The sequence below is a fragment of the Coturnix japonica genome, chromosome 1, assembly GCF_001577835.2.
Source record: "Coturnix japonica isolate 7356 chromosome 1, Coturnix japonica 2.1, whole genome shotgun sequence".
NCBI lineage: Eukaryota > Metazoa > Chordata > Aves > Galliformes > Phasianidae > Coturnix > Coturnix japonica.
In genome coordinates, this window is record NC_029516.1 from 29,823,931 (window position 1) to 29,848,473 (window position 24,543).

Genomic DNA, 24,543 nt, shown 5'->3' on the forward strand with positions numbered 1-24,543 from the left:
CCCGCATCAAAGATTTCATGCACTGTCAACACATTCTCATCATTGTTTGCCTACACTCTTTGAACTATCTTCTTTCAGCTCTTGAAATAATAAAACTGTATTTTCCTCTGTTGTATTCAAAAGGTATGCGGTAAAAGGGCAATCTTCTATAGTTGCTCCAGTTGATCCAGTGAAAAATGAAACTTGGGAACTAAATGTATGATTTTATGAAAACCAATAGTAAAATATAATAATGATGAGCTTACAGGGACATAGAGAATTGTATGGACAATTACTATTCATTGCTTTTACATAACTAATAAACATACTAAGAAATATCAATTGAAGTAACATAACCTTAAAAAATGTTTATAGTCTGACTTAAATTATTCTTCTGTCAAGCATAATGCTTTCATTAATAAAGGTAACGTCCCACAGCTCTTCCCTCATAAGGAGGGAAAATGTTAATTCTATCTTACAGCCGGGGAGTCAAACAACAGGGAAATTACACATTCCACTTAAGACCAAAAAAAAGCAGTGTACAGAAAGGCTGCTACACTATGATGATCCAGTAAGCTCCCTATGTCCTGTTTTCTTACCTGAAGGACTATGCAATAAATTCATTGGTTAAGAGGGATTTGGGCTTCATTCCTGTTTCCCAATCTCCCCATGTCCTGTTTTCATATCTAAAGGACTGTGCAATAAATTCATTGTTTAAGAGGGATTTGGGCTTCATTCTTGTTTCCCAATCAAGCGCTTTAGCCAAACAGTATCTTATGCTCTCCATTCCATAAGAGACTAATTCATCATAAAAATCAAAGCAGTGTCATTTCATTCAGCATCTTTTCCCCTCATCATTATGACACTGCAGCTACTTCAAAGTATTATTTTAGCTTATTTTACCAAAGCAAGGATCTTGTTGTCTAAAATAGGCATCTACTTTTTACCGCTGTGAAGTAAATAACAACAACTTAACAGGAACTTCATACAATTTCTTGAACATTCAGGGAGATTTGCTGTGGCAGATGATTACAAAAAATGGATTATTTATCTGTCTTTCTGTCTCTCACATACAGATTCGTAGGCATCATCTTAATATATTTGGCCAAAGATTGGAGTCTGCTAAAAGAAGCATTAAGGAACTGCAAATCACTGAAAATGCTAGAAATGTATTTGTAGTATAAGTATATTCCATAAAAGGGAATAAGAATCTTTTTTGGAAGCCAAGTGTAAGCTGACCACTGGGCATGAGGAACTGTACCTTTAAAAAATGATAGCCGTTCTTAAACCCTCTGTTCAGATGACAAGTCAGAAGATCTTCCATATGAGCTTCAAATTCACAAAGAGGGATGGTGCAAATAAAGGATTTCATGGCATACAAGCAAAGTTAAGACTTCACACATAAGGTCTGTATTTGTAAATGAGGGGCAAGTGACCTTTTTATAAAATATAGTCACAAATTAAAAAGCAATCCTGAAATTTTCTTATAATATGAGAAAATTTATCATTATCAAGACATTCAGTCACAAAACTCCTGTCCTTTCATACCTTTTTACAAACACCTACCCTGTGTAACCTAAAGTTCAACAGCTTCATGCAAGCCAGAAAACGTTATCTCTTTGCTGAAGAATCCTATTCCAACTCCAACTCCACTGTACAAGGGGAAACACAGTACCAATTAGGTGATTTACTTTTTCATAAAAATTTAAAAGTATTATTTTAGAATAGAACATGATTTTGTGGAACAGAGTTAATGGATGAAAGTTGACAAATAGTCTCATATAATATACACTGTAGGTGCCATTTAAGAAGCCTGCTGCCATATGCTACACCTTTCTGAATTTCTGAACTTATTCTAAATGAATCTAAACACTGAGTAAAGAACAACAGATTTCTACCAGATCTACATTCAGAAAATAGAAGAACAACCTTTTAGTGAAATACAGACAGGCAATACTTACTCCCTCATCTTAGGGTGCCTCCCAAACTGTTATCTCCATAAAAAAAGGCAGCTTCACATTATCTACTTCACTCACTCTTTTCCCAGACAGGAAACGTCACCTTTATCTGTGTAAAACTGATTTCTCAGCACCACTGAAAGTTTAAGAGGAATTTTATTTCAATTATGCAGCTCCAAGCATATCTCTTTTGTCATTATAATTCTTTCCCTATTTTTTCCACTGTTCAGAGTAGTGAGCTTCAGCGTATCAGAGTAAAGACTTATCTCCTTAATTCAGTGCTATGAACCGCAATGTAACAAAAGTTCTGCCAAGACTAAGCATTAAAAAAGTTGGACCACACTGAAGAAAAGTTAATGGCCACAATCCTCTGCTCTTACTTCAGCTGCATACTTCAAAGCTACAATGGCATGTGCAGATACAATGCAACCGTCAGCAGGAATCAAGCCTCTAGCTTTTGTCACTGAAAACACACACTGCCGTCTAATGAAGTGGAGCTGAGATTAAGTAGCTTAGGAAATCAGCCAGTAGCAAGAGAAATGATCTCAAATATGAGTTTATTTGAGCAAACCTACAAAAAGTCTGTTAAAGAAGACACGTTTCAACTAGATCTGCAATGACTATCCTGCCAAGTTTCATTTCAAGCAAGAGAAATGACCTGTACTGCCAATTAAACCAACTTTTTTCACTCCTATTTTACAAAGAGTAAACATAACTGAAGTGAATGAACCATAAAAAGATCTAACAGCAGAAAGACAAATTGGCATATATCTGTTCAGCAATTTATATGAATTGGTCATACTCTTAATATCTAATCTTTTCCTGAGGAAAAAAGAAAACTTTCCCACATAACATTAGTGCAGTACTTCATATAGAAATCATCCTTTCTTAGATTACATTTATGGAATAAATGATGAAGTTTACAAAATATTTTGTAATAAACAGAGGGATGACAGTAATTTTGTAAGAAAGAAAACTTCTTCCAGAATTTTGTTAGAGCATTAACAGATTTCAGCATCATGTTTTGACACATAATAGGCTTTACAGAGACTTGAAGATTGTATTTTCCAAGTCTCCATTTTAAGAAAAAGAACAAACTTTCCAATACAGAAACTCTTTCCAGTATTAATCCTGCTATACTGAACAGTTGTTAAAATGAGAAATAGTTTTTTAAAGAGTTTGAGACATGTAAACTTGTTTGTTTCAGCTCTGATGGTTTCAGGGGTAGTATTAAATTGAAAACATACATTTAAAACCATCTAAAGGTACTAACTTTGCTAAAATAAATAATGGCGAATGGGGATCTGAGAACAATAATTGATATTATAAATTTATGATGATAAACCTAGACATTTACCAAACTTGATCTTCTCTCATCCAGTCTAAAAGCACTTAGATAGACCAAGTTCCACACTACCTTTGCTGAAAAATAAAAGATTTTGTTACTGAACAGATACTCTTTGAAAATATCATAATTAAACACCAGAAAAAGCACACAGAAGCACCAGCCACTTCAGTGACTCTTTTTATTGCCTTCAATAAGTTTTAAATGTCAGATACATGAGAAGAAAGTTTTTCCCTTGTATTCGGAAGATAATCTATTCTGAAATATTTTATCTTCCACACTGTAGTGGTTCAGGGTCTGTTGATGGGTCTACTGCTTGCTTCTTGATGGATGAGCACCAGCAGCCTGGTGCTGACAGAGCCCCATGTGCCTGGTGTACTCTGCAAGGACAAGCAGCCAAGCCCCACAATCCCTGCAGCATGAAAGTTATATGCACCTAAGCAGATCAAAATGCCTATGAATTCTGCTTTAGTTATACCAGTTATTTCTGGAGAGATAGATAAGATATCCCACCTATCAGCCTTAGTGAGAATCCTACAATGCTTTACAGAACAGCATATGCTTATTTATAATTAGACATGTTAATCCTTACTATAAGGCTGGAAACCATGTTACAAAAGAAAATATTCTTGGAGTCCCACTTTAGCAACCCATTTGGAAAATCCTTTAACTTGTCTCAGAGCTTAAAGCAGGAGGAGGAATCTATGAAGTAGCACCCAACCTCTGAGCACAGTTCTCAGCCTCTGCCCCTTCTCTGAATCTCACTTTCCAAGACACTCCTGGATCCCACACCTCATTCCTTTATTTCAGCACGAATGAAGCATTTCTCTTCAACAGACAACAGATTTAACAAATAGTGACTGTTTGCTCTTCACCTCACAGTCAGGGTCTGGGGAAAATAAGCCAGGTAGTAGTTATTTGGCATAAAACAGGTTTGTTTTGGAGCCCATCTGCCTGTATATTCTCTTGTTTCAAGATTACAACACATGTTTCAAACACCATTACAGTGGAAGATGCCCTATTTAGATGCATCTACTACTATCAACCCAAGCTAAAATCTAAAGTAGCGGAAATATGTTTGAACCAGTGGAGCCACCAGAGTGGATTCTTTGAGCATTTCCAAGGTATAAAAAAAAAAGAAAGAAAGAAAAAAAAGCAAGAATCCATTAGAATAGAAAGCTTTTATCTGTTCTAGTCAGTATAATATAAAGCATAAGCTACTTTTCCTTTGAAACTGACCTTTTAGAAGGACTCTTTAGAGGTTGAAGCTCTCTCTTAAAGAGAAAAAGGATTCACTAACACAGGGTTGCTAATTAAACACTGCTGACTGGCATACATAAACAGGCTACCACCATTACTCATATTGCTAAAACCATTCAAATTTCTCTGATTAGAATAGTTAAAACCAGAATTTTCTCACCTATGTACAAATTTTATTATTCTGTTTTACTCAAAAGAAGAAAGAGAAATATTCTCCCTTTTTCTGACAAAATTTTAAATAGCTGGAAAAAAAAAAGAATAACACTTTTTATGTTTTTTATTAATTTTTAGTATTCAAAACTATTATCCAATCTGGACTGTCATTTGGTGAATTTCAATATCTGTTGATAATTATCTTTTAGGACTACTCATCCAAGCACATAATTATAAATCATAATTATAAATAGGAAAGCCTGGAATGTAGTTCAGATTTACAAGTGAATACAAAGCACTTCCATGATGACTGAAAAGCAACATGGATTCAGGGTAGAGAATACCAGTAGATAATTTACTCTCACAATGATATACAAATCTTTATCAGGACAGTCCAGTAAAATGGACAGTCTAGAGGAAAGATCAGAAAAAGGTGATTATACTTATAGAAGAGGCTCGTGCTGGTAATTCTCTAAGTTCTTTCACATGCATTTCTTAATTAATATAAAATTTTTCTATGAAATTCAGATTATTCTGAAATTTCATCATCACTGTAATGCATTCAAATCATCTGATTTTGAAGAGAATTCCCATAGGAGTATAATACGTCTGTTGCAATTTCCCAACAGCATGTTCTGAAAGTCCCCAAAACAGTGAATTACAGTAATCAACCCTTGAGATGACAGAAGAATTAATCAGCATTTCTCTTTACTGCTGATCAAGGTCTCAGCCTGGTAGCAACACAAAGGAGTCTTTGCAACAGATGAAATACTGCCAAGTGGTAAATCTATGACCAACATGACACTTTGTGATCAGATATGTCAAATGATGCTAAAAACATCACAGAAGATAGATAATAGAAAAAGGCAGAGACTAGAAAACAAAACAAAACAAAAAATTCTGCCACATAATTCATGCTGAATGAAGAACAACATTAGGACAAGTGTTTTTCCAAATTGACTGAACTTCAGTAAACAAAAATATAATTAAGAATGGAGTAACTTTTAAATTACTTTAACATTTGGTCACTAAAAAATGGCTTATTGTTGCTGGCAGAATTTATTATTCTTCTAACTAAAGTCAATCATTTCAAACATTTTCTTCCTACTAATCTGACACATTTGATAAGGGAACCATAAAATTTAACACTCTAATGAAACCACTTCCATCTTGTACTTCTCCGTAAATGGAGACATGCTGTTCTTCAAGTAAAACAAACAGCTCCATGAAAGCCATGAGTCATGAGTAGTGTTTGACAAGTGAAAATGCAGATAAGCAGCTGGCTGCCCTTCAGTGACTACACTCTGAGATTGCCTTCATTGAGAACACTGTACATTTTCCAGGAGAGTATCCTTGATAAAAACCAGCAATATTTATGAGAATGTGGCCTGTCTATTGGCAACTATCAATCAGCACAAATAAATTAGGATATAAAATTCTTCATTTCAATGAAAGTTGATAGACAAGAACAGGACTTCCATAAACAAGTATTCTTGCTCCTGTCAGAGGTGTGATCTAGGAGGTGTCTGTAGCAAGCCTAATACACATTAGCATAAGAAAGTTTAGCCAAAGCGAAAGAGTGACTTAATTGTTTTTATAAGAAAATATATATACATAGTGGGAAAAGACTAATACTGTTTCATATCAAGATATTTCATTGGATTAAAAGAAATTAATTTTTCATCCATGAATGCTTATATATGTGGGAATAACCGTATGCCAGCTAAAAGTTGGACATGGCACAAAAGAAAAATACTGGAACCCTAGACTCAAACAGGCAACTTTCATGGTTATAACACCTGGAAATCTCACTTGCTCTTGCTTCTTATCACCCATGGATTTTGAAATCTTTGTTGTGCAGTTGAGCTGCTTCAGGAAGCGAGAACATGTATGATACACCCAGATTACGACCACAGGTTAAGAGGAGTCTCCCAGAAAGATGGAGATGTAAATCTAAACCTCATGAGCTTGAGGAGACCGCTGGTGTCAGATAAGGTCTACCACCAAGTGAAGTGCCCTAACAACAGAAGGTAACATAAAATGGCACCAAGAACATGTCTGACTGTGTTTTAAAATATGTAGATGACAAAATTTATAAGAAAAATTTATAAGAAAAATAAGAAAAAGGTGCTTAAGCATAGATAAGGACTATGTGTATCCACCTCTGCCTTGAGGATAGGGGACTCCATCTTTCATCCCCAATTTCATAAAATGCAGAGTTACACAGGCTAGAAAGGAAGACAGGAAATTTCTGTTTTCACTTTTTGTACAGTCATGCCACACTGCCCAAGGAATTACCCAGTCCGCTTCTGGAGACCTCTAACAAAGGAGACTGAAAAACCTCTCTGGACAACCTCCTTCCCAGCCTGTCTGTTTCCTTATGGATCTGTACCCCTTGTGATGTCACATAAGTCAGTTAGTTCCTTCAGTCCCACCATGCACCACTGCAAAGTGCTTGGAGCTGTCTTCTGGCTGACATCTCTACAGAGCAGACTGTAGCTCCTGTGAAGTTCCTGCAGAGCCATTTCCTACCCCCACCAGGGCCACAGGTTGTATTAGGGTTTTGTGAGCTGTCATGGAGACAGAAAACCAGAAGGATTTCTTTCTCATACTGATAGAAAAAAACAGTGGCACCTGAAGCCCTCTTCTTTCCTGCAAAAACCCTGCAGAGAAGGACTTGGGAAATCTGGTGGATAGCAATCTTGACACGAGCCAGCAGTGTGTTGTTGGCTGCCTGGAAGGCCAACCATATCCTGGGCTGCATCAGGAGTAGCCAGCAACAAGGAGAAGGAGATTGTTTGTCCCTCTTGACTCTCCCCAGCTGGACTATTGCATCAAGGCCTGGGAACTCCAGCACAAGATGTGGAGCTGTTGAAGTAGGTCCAAAGGAGGGCCATGAAGAAAGACTGAGGGAGCTGGACTTTCAGCTACAAGAGAAGGCTGTGGGGAAACCCCTTGGCAGCCTTCCAGCACGTAAGTACTTAAGAGAGCTCATAAACAGGAGAGAGAATGGCTTTTTACACAGTTTGATAGTGACTGGACAGCAGGGAGCAGTTTTAAACTAAAAAGAGAGGAGATTTAGATTAGATAATAGAAGGAAATTCTTTACTCAGAGGGCAGTGAAGCACTGGCACAAGTAGCCCAGAGAAGCTGTGGATGCCCCATTCCTGGAGGTGTTCAAGACCAGGTTGGATGGGGCCCTGGGCAGCCTGAGCTGGTGGGTGGCAATCAGCCCACAGCAGGGGTTTGGAACTAGGTGGGCTTTGAGGTCCCTTTCAATCCAAACCATTCTATGACTCAATGATAATGTGACTGATGAGTTAGTTATAGAAATATGCTTCAAAAGTGGAAGATGGGAAAAAAATCCAAGGTTCTTCTGAAAATCTGGGATAAAACAACATCCAACAGGTTAATATGCTAGGCAACCTAGTATCTATGGTGGAACTTAGAATCACTGAGGTCTATGACTTATCCACCTGGAAATGGACAGTGATATGTCACTTCTGAATTTGCACTGTCTTTCTTTAAAGCATCTGTGCATTGCCTCATGTGCCTGAAAACAGACTTTTAAGGACACTAATATAATTACTTATGGACAGTTTTAATACATCATCAACAGCTCTAGAAAATATAAAAATCTACTAACTATCCAATCTACTATTACTAGACATTATGCACTATATAATATCTTCTATTGAGAAATACTAGTATGACAAGAAAGAAGATCACAAAGACTTTAACAAACACACAAAACACCTGATGAGCCCCCTTTACTGAAAAAGGAACCCAGCATATCATTATTTAATTTTACTGATTTTAGCAATTCCAAGATCTTGTAAGAAGTCTTACATCACTGTAACTCCTATTCCTACATCAGAGTAACATCATAAGACCTGAGCAAAGTTTTGCCTTAAATTTTCTAATCACAGCAGCTACTTCTAAATCCAATACAGGAAGAAGTTGCCACTTCACTTAAACATGATCTTATTTACTGTCTACATGTAATTTCTTCCTTTTGCTGAACTGACAAACAAAAATAAATCCTAGGTACTGAAGTCATATCAAACAAAAATATATGCTAGGTTTTGAAATCATATTTAGAATTTATTCATTTTTCTTAAGAGAACTTAACAAAGAGGCCTACATCCAGCCACAGAACTGCCTGTTTTAATTTATAATTCCCACTGGATATTTTATCAAAAAAAAATCTTCCTAAATGCATTTAAACTTCCAGAACCTTCATAAACAAAATAGAACTGACTTCTTTAATATAATATTTTGTTTCTATGTAAAGAAAAATTGGACACAGAACCCAGTATTAAGTTCAGTGAGATGCAGTATATGGAGCTAAATGTATTCAGTAGTGTCCCAGCTCATGGGACAAAGAAACGGAGTTAGATGAGAGTGTTTCCTACAGAATATTCTTCTAGATCACCTTCTTACAATACATTTCTGTGAGGAGAATTTAATGCATATAGCTTCTCAATTTTCAGGAAAAAAAATGCAAACAAGCAACAAACTAAGTGCTGACATTGCCTAGAAGTGTTTGTCATTTCACTAACAAGGATCTAGGCTTGGGACAACAGTATAAAAGAGCAGATATTAGAAATTTTTCAAATGAAATTGTGCTGCTAGGTAATTCAGACAGCTTTCAACCACAGATGTCTTACACTAATGAAGATGGATGTTATATTAGCTGAGAGATGGGGGGAAGCTAAAACACTGCATATCAAGGAACCTGGGTCCTGCTCCTGTATGACTTTGGACTCACACTGAGGGACAATTCAATTTTTTTCTGAATTGCTGAAGTTTGTCCTGAGCTCAAACAGACAGGAACCAATAGCATGGATGCTACTGCAAGTTCAAACAATTCTCAGATGTCACATCAGAAGGAATTTCAACTTTTTCCCCAGGAGAATCAGCCAGGGTCACTCTGCTATTGACAGTGTAATTGCCACCTAGGATCGTCCAGGAGTTGTAGCTGCCCAATTCCTTGACATACCAAAGACACAGGACACGGGCAACTCCCTCCATCTCTCCCATTTTCTGTACTGCAACACTGTACTTTCTGATTTGGGTCTCTCTCTGCCTTGGTCTTGATTTGGCATTTGTCACAGAACAACAGGATTCATTTTGTGGTCCATTACATGTGACTGTCTGGCAGATGTTCTGCGGACATTGGATCCTGTGAGGCAGATGTTCTGTGAACTTCTGAACAAGACATCTGTTGTAATAATTGTAATAATCCCCAGTAACTGTATGGATTAGACTCAATGACAGAGTTGGTCTATACCTGCCTTATTTCACCTCTGTGTAACAAATTCGTGATAAATATTTTTCCCAATAATGATTTCTATCCAAACTATTAGTTGGGAAGTACTCTGAAGTCTTCACAGCCCAGAAGGCAACACTAAGGGCAATTATTCTAAACTCCATCATGCTATGAGCTTCTTGTCTTCTAAAGGCAAAACACAAGAGCACAAAATCATAGGGGGTGGAAGAGACTTCTGGAAATCAAGTCCAATCCTCTGCTAAAGTAGGTTCCCTACAGTAGGTAGCACAGGAAAGCATTCAGCAGGTTCTGAATATCTCCAGAGAACAAGACTCCAGAACCTCTCTCTTGGCAGCCTGTTCCAGTGTCTAAATACCCTCAAAATAGACATTTTTCCTCATGTCAGTATGGAGCTTCCTATGTTCTAGCATGTGCCCACTGCCCCTTGCTCTGTTGCTGTTCACTGCTGAAAAGATTCTGGCCTCATCCATTTGACCCCATCCATTAGATATTTATAAATGAGCATTGATAAGGTCCCCTCTCAGTCCTCTGTGCTGCAGGCTGAACAGTTCTAGGTATCTCAGCCTTTCCTCATAAGGAAACACCATTAGTCACTTGCACTAAACGCTGTCCTGGAGCTTCAAGGTAAGAATAACTGGTAATAATAGATTTACAGTGAGACTGAAAATTGGGAAGGCAATCTAATTCTGTCTTTACATTCAAGTTTAGGGTTGTAGAGAAATTCAATAGAGACTTTCCACTTACCACTTGATGGACACTGGAGCGACAAATATTCCAGTCTGCTTCCAGTGATGGAATGGAAATAATACATCCTAATTTGTAGCAAATTGGTGACTAAGTCCTAGCAAGTCCACAACTACTTAGTAGCATTCATATTGAAGCATCATAATATGAATAGTAGTTGTCTCCATCTCTAGTTCTGTATGCTTAAATATTAAGTAAAACTGAGCTTCTTGGTTCTCCTATATCATTCATTTCCGCCCACTTACTAATTTTTGTATATACAAAAAAAATACCTTATTTCAAAGCACAGGAAAAATTGTTTATCCTTGCTTACTGTGTCTTTAAAATGTACATCATACACCAATTTTGTTGTATTCACTTATCTGCAAAAAATAAGGAGTCAGGAGGAAGTTTTGTTGAGTTGATGGTTTGAGATTCTTCTTGTGTTTTTCTTAACAAGACATTCTTGACTGCTACAGAAGAGCTGGATGAGCAACACTCAATAATCATTACAGTCAAAGCGAACAGTTTTGGAGATTTTCTCTCATCCTGCATGCTGGCATCAAGGTGGAACATAATCTATTTCCGACAAAAGAAAATGGAGCAGCAACTAGAGCAGCATAGTCCAAGCTTCTCTTGATTGCTCTTGTGCTGATGGTTAAAAAGCTACTGAGAACTTAAAGGGATAAGACAGTTGCTCAAGACAAGCAGTTGAGAAAAATGTCCTTACATCACCAAAGAATGTCTGTTCACCCTCAGTGTAACCTATAGTGTGTTCTATGAAAGAGCTACTGCTTATGGTAGCATAGTCTGCCATCTGAAAAGGTGTTGTACCTCTTTCACAAAGAGCAGCAACAATTCCCACAATACCAGCCATAATCTCTCTGCCATAATATCTTGTTCAATTTTTTTTCCCAGGGTGCAGTTTAATGAAAAAGGTCTCAAACTAACTAGATTTCTTATCCTACATTTTGAGGGAATATGGGGAAAGATGGAGATGCTTTCTCTCTTTCACCAATACCACCAGGGAAAAGAAAAAAGACTGACTTAATTATTAGAAAAATAATAGTAACTACACATTCTGCAGTGACCTAATTCTAGATGCTGACTTCAACTCAGAGGACTCAACTAGTGCTACCCATCAGAAAAGAAATGTCATCAAAGAGAAAGCTGATATCTCAGAATATTGATGTTGATGTGTTAGTACTTCAAAGGCAAAGTGATTGATGTATGGCTCAGGACTGTCAAAATCTAAATTCTTCAAAGACACAAAGACAAAGAGAAGATCAGTCTTGTTAAAAATGAATTAGCTAGGGAGAATCAGCCGCAGTGAGAAATAAATGAGAATGCTCTCTTGCCCTGCCCACTAGATAGCTATCTTCACCTGTTTGTTGTCAAAACTATTTTTAGACTGAATTGTCAGTCTCCACATCTAACGTGAGTCAGGACATGGGACAGGACACACCATGACCATGGAATGGATGTAGGCAATGGAGCTCCAGTCACCAGCAATACTTCAGAGAGTAGAAATGATTTTATGTGAGGCTAGTTGCTTTTATCATTCCTCAAGAATTTTTTCTTCAGGAATTACTCAGCTCTATTCTGTGAAATATATGCTGATTTCAGTTCTCTGAGACTGATTCTGTCAAAACCCTTTGAAACTATTATGTTGTTTAAAAAGAATATAACCTCACTGCACAACTGTACTTAGGTATATCTGACTTGCCTGCCACAACTCAATGCCAATTCTTCTGCTCAAATATTTACAGGCAATATATTCCCTACCAGTGGCCACAGTACTTTTATTTATCATTATCCACAACATTATTCCTCCATCTTTTTAAGTAATATAAAAAAGCCAGAGGTCATAAGAAGATGCTATTCTCAGCAGCTTTGTTTCTTAGTAGGACATCTTGCTCACATAAATTTAACATCACTATCTCTGTCCTTTCCATGACCCAACACAGTATTGTCTCTTGTAGGGAAGAGCAAGGAACATCAGGGGTCAGAATATGAAGAAGCTGATAAGACCAGGTCTTACTGTTCCGTGTGTTACACAAACATACAGAAAATGACAGATGTTGTCGCATGTGAGAAATAACCCTTACAGTAGTAAGAGGCACAGATAAGCATAGAAAAGCAACTTCTTTTTTGTACTAGTTTAATTTATCTGCAACTTCAAAACTATTGATCAGCCATGAGAAAATTCAGAAAAAATTAAAAAAAAAAAAATCAGGTTTATTTCATCATAGAGGCAATGAGAGCATCAATTACCTTGACCTGGAACTTTTCTATATGAACATAGATAGCAAAATTGTCTAAGCAGTTTTTGAAAGACTAAAAAGAAAAAAGCCAATAAATACTAGAAACCCATTGTTTAAAATAAGTTATTGTCATCAACACAATGATAAACAGCAATTGATAACAAGTTGTCTATTTTGATATTTAATTGCTATTAATCAATTTTGTTACTGTCTGTCCCAAGACATGTTAGCAAAAGCATTGAATTTCCTTATCCTGGGATCATTGGGTCTGTCATATTTGGGATTTTTTTTAATTTATTTATCCTTAAACAGGTTGCCACTTTGTACTTGAGAAGTGATAATCATATTCCATAAGGCTGCATTCCTTCACTCCAAGTGAAGAAATGAGGTTTCCCATGAAGCACACCAAAATTAATAGACATATTGCCTTCACAGAGTAATGTGGAAAAGCAGTGCTTAAATGTTTACAATAATTCCCTTTTGACTATCTTTATATTTTCCTCAGGTATCATCCTTTTCCAGCGCACTGACAAGCAACGAGAAAAGATAAGCATCTGAAAACACAAGCTGAGTGGAATTAAAAGGAGTAAATAGTGCACTCGCTAGGAAGTAATTAAAAGCCATGAAGCAGGAAGAAGGCTGGAGGTGCCTAAAAGGCATTATAATTAAAACCTAATGCATGTTAACTGTGAGTGGAGCATTGAAGTCATTGACATTAATGACAAAACTCCCACTGAATTCAATAGGGATGGGATTTTACTCCACAAGTGCTCAACAAGAAGGTCAGTTCAGCTTCAGAGAGATTGATTAGAGGTTTGAGAATAAAAAGAAACGTTGCTGAAAATGGGAACTGGTGATTTATACAGGCAGCAATACATATAGTTTTGAAATATCCACAAGAGAAATGAAGAGAGAAATGAAGACCAAATGAGTTAATTCTTGGGAAAGGGAGAGGATAAATTATTTTAAAAACATGATGAGAGAAAAGAGAGAAGGAAAAAAAAAAAAAAAAAAAAAAAAAAGATCACTGAAAAGGACAGAATTAAGATAAATCCTGAATATGGAACAACTTTATCCCAGCTAATAGCTAGGAAAAAAAAAAGCAACAAAGTATTTAAAAAGCAGTGATAACTTTGTAGAGCATAGCTATTGATAAAAAGCATAGTGGGAATACTTGGAAAATCTGAACTGTTTCAGATAGCACATCGTTTATTTGAACATGAATCAGAAATGAATTAAAAAATAAAAAGAATTTATCATTAAGTATAACTAATCTCCAGAGCCCATTTAAGTAATGGAGTTGTCCTTCAGAAAAAGGCTTTTCCACTGGCTTTAGCACCATGTTGTCAAATGTTGATAATATAATTTGTGTTTGCCTAGATGTATTTAATGAATGTAGATTTTAAAATATAATATTATGCCTGATATCAGCACTATGTTGTAACAAACATACCATCAAATGTCCTACCTTTTTAGGGAATTTAGCAAGCTAACAAATTCTGAATGGAAAACCGCTTAATTTGATAAAAGGAAGAACAATTCATACTTGATACACTGCATACAAACAACAAAAGAAGAATGTGCAATAGTTCTGATGTACCGTTTAAGTATTAGGAATCCAGCTTTTGCAAGGGAATTCTGTTAACTATGCTGGTATATCCAAAACTCTCATATCAACAGACAGCACGCAAAGGACAGAAAGGAAATATTGGGAATGGATTACCCTATTCAGTGCTGTTATTCTCCTTATCTGCAGAGGGCTCTCCCTATCTTCCCAGTAGAATACTCTTAACACCGACTACTGATTCATAGAAAGTTATGAGGTGGTATTGTGAGTATGTAATTTGCAAAAGGGATACAAGAAGACTGAAAAACTGTGTGAACTCAATTATTTTTTAAAATGTCAGAAAGCAGATCTCCTAAAACGCCACACAACCTTTCATTATCTGATCCTGCAAGTCAGCTACTAAAAAAGTGAGCTTTTAATTACTTATTTCATTTATCTGTGTGACACAAAAAGGAACACAGAGCGAACTGAGAGAGCATGGCAACACTGAGTTCTTAAGCAGTGACTTCAGAAAGTCCTGCTAAGAGTTTTCAGCTCAGATGAGATTTCAACATAACCAGAAGAAGGATGGAGGAAAGATCTTCTGAACCATAAAAAGCACTGTCCCCTCACTGTTTGCTCAATGACAGTGTCCAAGAAGTAGTAGGTCCTACATCCCAGGCACTGGAATATTTCAAATACTACTTCTATAACTTCTCTCAATGCCTTCTTTACATCTGCCTTTAATGGGCAGACCAGTAATCCTCAGGGCACTTTACACCCTGATCTGAAAGTCTGGTATGGAACACAAAATACAACCCCCAGTGATTCAGATGGAGACAGCTAAAGAGCAGCTCCATCACCTTGACTGCCACAAGTCCATGTACTGGACAGGCTCCACCCTCAGGTGCTGAGGGAGCTGGTGGGGGTGATTGCTGAGCCACTCTCTGTCATCTACCAGCGCTCCTGGTTAACTAGAGAGGTCCTGGAGAATTGGAGGCTTGCTGATGTGACTCCTATCTACAAGAACTGCCAGGGAGGTGGTGGAGTCACCATCCCTGGCAGTGTTCAAGAGGAGTCTGGATGAGGAGCTACAAGGTATGGTTTAGTGGCTTGTGGTAGCTGCAGCAATGGGACGACGGTTGGACTAGATGATCTTGTGAGTCCTTTCCAACCCTGTGATTCTATGATTCTATCACTTATGGTTCTTGAAGGTCTGGTTACCCTGGCACTGTGTGAAAAGACATTTCCGACTGCCATTGTCTGTAGACTTAATCATGAAGCATCCTCTTGAGACACTACTGTTAATCTGCTGTGTATTGCAAAGGCTTAAAGAAAATATTCTCCTGAGACACGTGTACTAGTCCCTCCCTAGACTATGTGGTTTATCCTTACAGCCAAACAAACACTCCCAGGAGACCTGCCACATATTCTCACATGTATTCTTCAGTGAGCTCTATTTTTCTTTCTTCTCCAAATCCATGCACAGTACACAAAGTGCAAATAGGACAATCTTAAGCTTACAAAAAGTACACATAACTTATTTATTCCTGACTGTAGTTCAAAAAGGCACAAGAAAAAGACAACCCACCCAGCAGTTGTCCTATTTTACTCCAACCTACATCATCTACTCACTGATTCACATGTAAATTTCCAGTCATTTTTAGCACAGCACAGTTATTTTTATGTACCAGGTCATCCTAAGCACATAACTGATGCCCTTACCTGCAAATTTTACGAGGCAGAGATCTTCTCAAGCACTATGAAGAGCTGAGACTTACACTATTAACAAAAAAATTCCGCTACTAAATGATAAATAAAAAGCATCTTTTTAAATAAGAAGTCATTTGGTTTCTGCTCCTTTGCAGAAGGGATATTCATATTTTTTTACTAGAATCTCACTTTTTTGTTGTTTTTGCAAACTACATCCCATAAAGTGCATTATTTTAGAGCTGTGAAAATCAGACATAAATCATTTGTGTCTCACATGTCACGTTTAAGGAGTTATTTAAGGGGTTTTCTACTCTAGTATGACTACATAATTGAAAAGTGAGTGCTAAAAATATTTAAACATGAGGCTCAGTGGTTTAAAATGAATAGTGCCACAGTGAAAATAGATTCCTTGAGAGAATTAACTAATCATTAATAACTTGAATTGACAAAGGCAGCACTAATCAAGTTATGGCTTTGTAATTCTTATAAAAATGGGTGGAAGGGGAGAGCAAACTAATGAAGTGAGAATAATTTCTGCAAAATAATAGTAATGAATCTATAGCACATTGACTCATTACAGAATTTAATACTCTTATTTCAGCATTTCCTTTCCAGGTCAGGGGAAATGCAAGTCACTAAAGACAGGCTGATCAGGGAAAAGATAATGCTGTTGATTACTGACAGCCCCTACATCATGTGAGGCACTACCAGCAAAGAGATCAGTATTATATTAGAAAAGAGGATCAATGATCTGAAATATTCTAACAAGAATGAATGACCCATTTACAAATGTACATGCTATGTTGAACACTATTTCTTTGAAAACTATTTTTTTAACTTCAGTGCCTGGTTATGAGGACCATGCTGAATTAAACATTAACCTTATATATTTCCATTCAGAAAAGGTACAGTACTTGAATCTGACCACCAAAACTAACAACAGTGTCATACAATTCCAGTGGGGACAAAACCAACCTCTGCCAGGTTGAAATGTGTATGTACTGCAAAGCACATGCACAGAAACCCTTTGGCTTCAGAAAGGTATTAAAACTATTGTGCATGCATAAACTGACCAGACAGTACAGGCCCAGAAGACCTTCCAGAAGTGTCAAAATTAAAATGCATGGCTGTACAATACAGCGTACATGTTCAGATGCTCTAAATACGACCGTTTCTATGTCCAGAGTCCCAGAGGAGACATCTACGAATTGCTTATGTACAGCAGCTGGATCAGGGGCATCTGGCTAGCGTTATCAGATGTCCCTAAATCCCAAACACATTTATAAAGCATTCAGAATGTGCCCAGACAAGGCTTCCAAAGAATACGTCAAAGAAAATCCAGATATATTTACGCCTTCACCCACCATGAGAACATGTCTGAACTAACTTTGCCAACATCCACAACTCCTAGAGTTTTTTTTCTGAAGTGATAATGGGTAAAATACCATTACCTACGTACTGCACATACACACAGTGAGAGTTCAAATTACTTCATGAACCTCCTAGCCAGCTTCAATTTAAAGTGTTCACCTAAAAACTTCATTTAGACACTGCAGCTGCTTCAATCAGTGGGAGTCTTTGGCTGGCTCTAAGCTCTGGTCAGGTGAGAAAGCAAGAAATGGAGTCTGTAAAGGCTTCTTTTTTTCTGTTTGTTGGGTTTTCTTTTAAGTCTATTTTTGTGCGAGTAAAGGCAGTTCCATTTATATTCCTTGAAATAAATCTTATTTGACACAGTTATTCTATGTGACTTCTGCAAGGCAGACTTTTTTGCCAGGAATAAAAGCTGTGATCATTATAAAATGGTGAGAAAATTCGATGTCATATAAAAGGAACGGTTATTTCATATGTGGGCGCAAAGAGAGCGCACACACACACAGAGTAAGATCACGCAAATGTATAAAGCATCACGGACTTGGAGCTAAATTAGTTACACTAGCTGAGGATGCTTTCTAACACCACTGCTACATATTTTCTGGAGGTGGGGCTGAGATAAAGCACCAGTACAAGTTAATCAGAACTCGCTATTTTTCCTTCTCAACAACAAGCCTGATAATTCAATTTACGTGAGCCTACAGCTAATTTAAAAGATCACTGTAATGCCAATTTTGCTAATGTTTTTCTTTCTACACTTAAGCAGCTCAGGCTGTTTCCCCTAATTTTTTTTTCCTCCATATCATTTCAGATAATACGTAGGCTTTCACACAGAAAGATCTCTGCTGCAGCACTGCTTGGCTTACTGTTAAAGCACCTTCCTTGTACTATGGCTGTATTTGAACACTAGCAGAAGGGCTCACTCCATAAGAAGTCATTTCTGCAACTGTAGGCTTCCAGGAACTCCCTGGTGCTGTGGCTGCAGAGCTTTGTGTGATCAGAGAGAAGAAAACACACATCACTGCATAGTGGCCATGGACCCACATTTTGCTCTGCTTCCTACCTCAGCAATCCCTGATGCTGCCTCCAGGCCAAGCTGCTGGGGATGTGCCTCCACAGCACCCCAAACACTCTGATGGCAGGTGGGCTTTTCTCTAGCTGGCTTTGGGGGCAAACATCTATCAGCTAGCAAAGATCATATTTATAAACAAAGAAAAAAGAGCAAGGGACTGGTAGCTGCAATGTTTTTCTCTCCTCACTGACACATCAGTTCTGAACATTGCCAAACAAAGGGAGTTTTGACTAAACATTCATCTCTCACTTTCTCCCTCTAGTAAAAATTAACATGCACAGGATCACTCAGATGAAGAACGGCATGAAAGGAGCTAAAAATGAAAGAGCAAGATGAAGAGACAAAATACTCATTAAGGATTAAAAAAAACAGCTCTGAAGGAGTGGCTTTACACACTGCCAAACAGTTTTTATTTAGATAGGCTATTGCGTCCTGCCCCCACTATATACAGTCACACAAGGTTGAAGCTAGAATAAATCTCAACTCTATAAAAATTTACTGACAACACAGACTGTGAGAGAAGAGCTCATTTACCCTCATCCTGCAGTTCTTCCCTTCCTGCAAAATTCAGCAGTTCATTGCTGCATAAAACAGCTAAACATCTGCTGGGACTTCTCCAACCAGTTACTTTTTTGGAGACACAGAGACCACTGGCACCTCAAGGAAAGCTTCCTTGCTGTGGTAGAGGAACCCCTCAAGAAACCAAGAAAAGCAGAGGAGACAGGGAGAGCAAGAAAGTAAAATGGCACGCACAGCTATCCAATTTTGATTTTCCAAAATGAATGTTGGGAAAAAAAGGGCCAGATTCACAAGCAGTAACAAGCTCCACACTGTGACAAGATGGAGTTCAAGCAGCAGCTGTTCCTGAGCTGCACTGAGAAGGAGCACCGCATCCCCCTCAACCACCACTGCCCCTTGCAGGCCCATGATACACAGATGGCACAGTAATCCCACTTGCTTTCTGGCTCATGATGATTTCAGATACAGACACAACAAGTGCTGCTCTAGACTTCTGTTCTTGCCAAGGGGATAATTTTCACTCAAGCAAGTAACTCAGTGCTTAACTTGTGCCTAAAGTTTCAGAATTCAGTCTAAGCTACCAAAGCCACACCACTGCTTGCCTTCCTACCTTTTGTTGGCATGAGGAACATTTTTACTCATTAAGGCTGCTGAAGTCTTAGAAAAGGTGATGAACCTAAATATAGTGGTCCAGAATGCTTTAGGTTTAGCTAACCCTGCCTTGGTCTAGGAAAAAAGTATTTGACTTTTAAAAGTCAAACCCTGTTCTCTAATTCTGTTTGCTAAAAAACTGTCAACCATTTTCTCCCTCTCATTCTCCCCCAAGTAACAGAGTATCTTCAAACCTACTTATAAATTAGAAGCTAAATCCCTTCAGTGCTAGAAAGACTTGGAGCAGTTGCCTTTCTATGAAAAAGGAAATTCAAAAATTAGACATGTTAGATCAACCAAGCTGAACAGATCCTGTGGAAAACATGACACATACTGAACTGTTGACAGAAGCCAAAGCTGTGAATTCATCACAGACTTGGTGGTACATCCACCTCCACAGTCCCTGGAGTACCATGCAGTCTTGTGACACCAAAGTGACTGACAGCAGGTTGAATTGGGCAGAGGAGATTAAGCAGGATGTACAGTATCTATCCAGTGCCAAACACAAACTGCTGACACCAAGAAAACCTAACACAACCTCAGGCACTATCTGCACACTGCTCATACCACACACTGAGGAATGATGAAAACAGACCTCTCCCAGTGGTGATATAGAAGATGATACAAAGTGAACACAATAAGGTATCTGGTGGGGCAAATTGAACCACAGGGAAGGGGCCCAAGCTGTCAAAGACCTTCCACAAAAAAATTGTGCTGGATATGTGAGACTCCATTTACAGGCAGCCCCACAATATCCTGTTCACCTCCCCAGGAAGGGATGGGAAGAAATCTCAACCGCTAGATGTCCCTTCCATGCACCTTACTAGCAAATGATGTTCTGGTACATGCCAAAAATACCAGCACGCTGTGTTTCCATGCCACTGGCTTGGTGGTTTGATCACTGCTCTGACTGTTCTGACAGGGTGAAAAAGAGGCAGTGAAAAAAATGTCAGTTACATTTTATCTGGAGAATTATTTGACAAGTTTTATGGAGCACTGTGAAGATCTCCCTGGTGTAGGACTGCGACATCCACTGAACTGGAAGGAGGCCAAAGGGCAGAAATCAGAAGAGCTGTAAAAGTTTCAAGTGGAAATATCTTTGGGCAAGAGACTTTTTGCAGTTTATACCCATTCTTGATCTCAAGTGTTCAAAATACCTTCCTCAGTACTAAGGATAAGCACAGACTCACCTTCAGTGTTGGACATTTCATATAGTAAACTTTTTAACACCCTGTGATAACTTTTCTAAGCAGTAAAAAATTAACCCTTTTTTCTTTTTTCTTTTTTCTTTTTTTTTTCTTTTTTTTTTTTACTTCTTCTTAACATAATTCTGCCAATAAAGTTCCACAAAAAAAAGGTTGCATTAAAGAACCCAAGTAAGCACTGATTTTTCCTTGGAAGATTGAAGAGTTTTTGCTCCTAACCCCACTAGCTTCTGCCTCACATCCCCAAAACCCCACTGTTTGGTAGAAGAAAGAGTTTCTCTCAGACCAGACATGGTGCCAAGGCAGACAGAACTGAATATCTCCTGTGGTCCTTTGTGTCCCTGAGAACTAGAGCGGTCCAATGCCCCACACTCAAAGCAGCCACTGTGTATCTATTTCAGGAAATTAAACAGGAGCAAAGCATGGTTCAAGGGGTGTCCCACAACCACTGATGGTGCTTCAGCATTGGCACGGATCCTATCACGGTTTTGTCCTTCATGAGCCAGCAGTCTCTTAGGCAATATTCAGGCCAATTGTGGTCCCAATAGGAAAGATTCCTGTTTAATGGGAAAGGATGAGTTTATCCACATCACTTGACTTCTGCCCCAAACCCATCCTATTTATTACCACATACACAACAAACATATAACATGCTGTTTGAGTCCTGGGCTGATCAAGCCTAATCTCTATCACACCAAGTGTCTTGGGAACATGTTGTCCCCATATACACAGGGTAATCTTAGATAACCGCCCCTGTTCCCACCATGGCTGCACCTTAGTTCTGCACAGTTCTCCTTCTAACAAGCTTCAAAGAAGGTACCAGAAAGATATTCATCTTTTTCACTAAGTCCATTCACTCCACATAATCCAAGAAACATTAAATATATTCGAGCACTCTAGTCAGTTAGGAAGGGACTTATGTATTATGCTGAATTAAGACCTCTCAAAAATTATACTAGAATCAGATGTTCTTTGTACAATAAAGAGTATGGTAGTCCTGATGAAGGAAGACTAGCATAAACGTAAGTGGTGAATATTCCACCTAAGAAAAGGCAATTTTCAGTTTGGAAAGTCTTCTTACCTAGGCTATACCAATTTTAAGATTTTGGTCAAATTCTGCATATGCAGGTTAACAAGACTAGAGCAAAAGGAGTAAAGAAGTCAGAGACGTGTCACTGAATGCCTTATTTTCTCCTCTCTGATTTTTGTCTTTTTCTTGTTTTAAAAGGCCTGAAAAACAGCATTAAAGGGGAAGATTACAAAGTCTGTAAGTGTCATTAGATGAGAAGCCACAACATATCATACAAAAACCAGAATTGAAGAGGAAAAGATTTCTATCATTTAAGACCTTGGTCTTGCCAAAAGCAAATGTAGATGAATGCAGACTGACAAGCCCTGGAACAAAGAACCAAACTGACAGACTATCAGCTAAAAGAAAGATTCTCCAGCACAAAAAGAGATTGGAAGTTATTACAGAAAAATCCTTTAAAGCCTTTAGCCAAGTAGTAAAGAAAGCAAACAAGAAGTTAGGTACTATTGCTAAAGGAATATAAATCAAAGCTGTTGATATTATCACTATAATAACACAGTAGCTAAACTTGCAGAGGAAATACATGGTACATGCACTAAAGGGAAAATATAGGTTATTTTTTGGCAGGCTGAGCAAAGAGTTATGGAATACAATGACAAGTCTGGAATCAAACTAGAAGTCGGAGGCAACATCTGAGGTCTTTCAGTCAGTTTGATTATTTAGAAGAAAGATCATCTGAATCATTACTAATCAGTTGGAATGGTTTTAACCTCCATTTAAAATTTAGGCATGCTCAGCTTAGCACCATCATCAGAGAATGATAAAACAGAAATTTGACAGTGAGAATCCCCAAGGACTCTGCAAGGCGGTCACAACTACTTCTAAGGTTCATTGTAACTGAGACACTAAGAAACATCACTAATGACAAAACAACCAACACAGAACAGGTGTGTAGAACAGACTGGCTACAAATGAGTTTTCCCTCCCACAAAACTGCATCTTTTTTTAATAATTACTGTTCTCCTCCATCAAATCAAGGAAAATTAAGAAAATATACCTCTTTTTCCCTCAGACACAACATGCAGTGCTCTCCAGCCATAATTACTGCAGGTAGCAAGCAATCCACTCTGAAATTACTGGATTTTACCTTATTGCCTTTGTTAAGCTCACTGCAGGTCACTGAAGATCTAATTTTTGTCTACTAAGGCTCCACATACATAGGAAATACCCATTAAAAAATATTATCATTTTTTAATGGGTTAAAAAATGATACACACCCATTAAAAAATAATATATCATACTTATGAGCTACTTATACTATTGTCTATTCTAATGACATCTAACATGAAAGTACTGAACTTTCCTGCAGTTAAGAAAGCTTGCACTGAATGTTCTTAGCTCTGGTTTTTATAGGTTTTATACTTGCCATGTACAGCTGTGATGGTCTAATTTATTTTAGAAAGGGAAAAAGAAAGGAAGAAAGAAAATCTGGGTTATAAGAACTTATTTTTTGACAAAACATTTAAAATAATTGTATTTTTGGAAGTCTTTGGTAGAACTGAATTGTACCACTATATTAATCACAAGTGCAATCATTCACTACATTCATTGTTATTCACCTATCACTGTTGCTTGTCAGAGGCACAAAGTTAAAAAAATAAAAGAAATGTCAAACCAAAAATCACTTGAGGAAGAAATACATATTCATACACAGTTACTGACTTTGTTCAGGTATTACTCCTCAACTATGATCTATCCCTGATCAATTGTGGAAGACGATCTAAAATAGTGTACTCCTTCGCTGAAAATGAAACTGCCTCAGCAGTTTCAAAAGGTTCGTGCCTAGAAACTGTTGGAGGAAACACAAATCAGTTAATGCAGAGGGTTGATAAAACACATAAAACAGGGCAAATTTTATTTTTGCTCTCAAATGTTTATAAACACCACCATGAAATTAATTGAAGCATGAGGTGAAATGAAATCCAGAGGGGAAGAAAAATCACTACCCAATCCATGGAAAAGTATACCAGGAAGAAAATTCAAGATGAAAATCATGTAGGAAAAAAGCTCAATGATATTTTACAATCCCAGTGGCCTCCGTGTTCTTCTAAAATATTCATGACTTTATACATGGAATTCATTTCTCTGTTACAGTTTGTTGTACATCACTGTTTGATGCAGAGTTTCTGTCCGAGATTTTGCTGTCTGTTGGTGATCTTAGACTAGTAATTATTCACAACTTGGAACTGCAACTGGGGAGGACATTGGGAGGCCTGAGCTTAACTAAAAAATATTCAACTGGCACTTTGCAATACTGAAAGCTGTGCCCAAATACATGAACTAAGACAAGCTCTGGGGCAAGTGACTTATTTTTTTTTCTAAGTTCATACAGTTTCTGGGAAAAATGGAATTGGTCTTTAACTGCAACACCACAGCACACAGGAAAACTCAAATGTCAATC

At 37.7% G+C, this 24,543-nt stretch overlaps 1 protein-coding gene and 1 long non-coding RNA gene across 3 annotated transcripts in view; one reads left to right on the forward strand and one right to left on the reverse strand.

Annotated features, from left to right (window-relative positions):
* Positions 1 to 24,543, reverse strand: part of TAFA2 (TAFA chemokine like family member 2) — a 174,048-nt gene that overhangs the window by 109,991 nt on the left and 39,514 nt on the right. The gene's annotated exons all lie outside the window — the stretch shown is intronic.
* On the forward strand, positions 7,265 to 13,661 carry LOC107310026. Its single transcript, XR_001553441.2, has 2 exons — positions 7,265 to 7,668; positions 13,481 to 13,661. It is a non-coding gene; the product is annotated as an uncharacterized LOC107310026 (long non-coding RNA).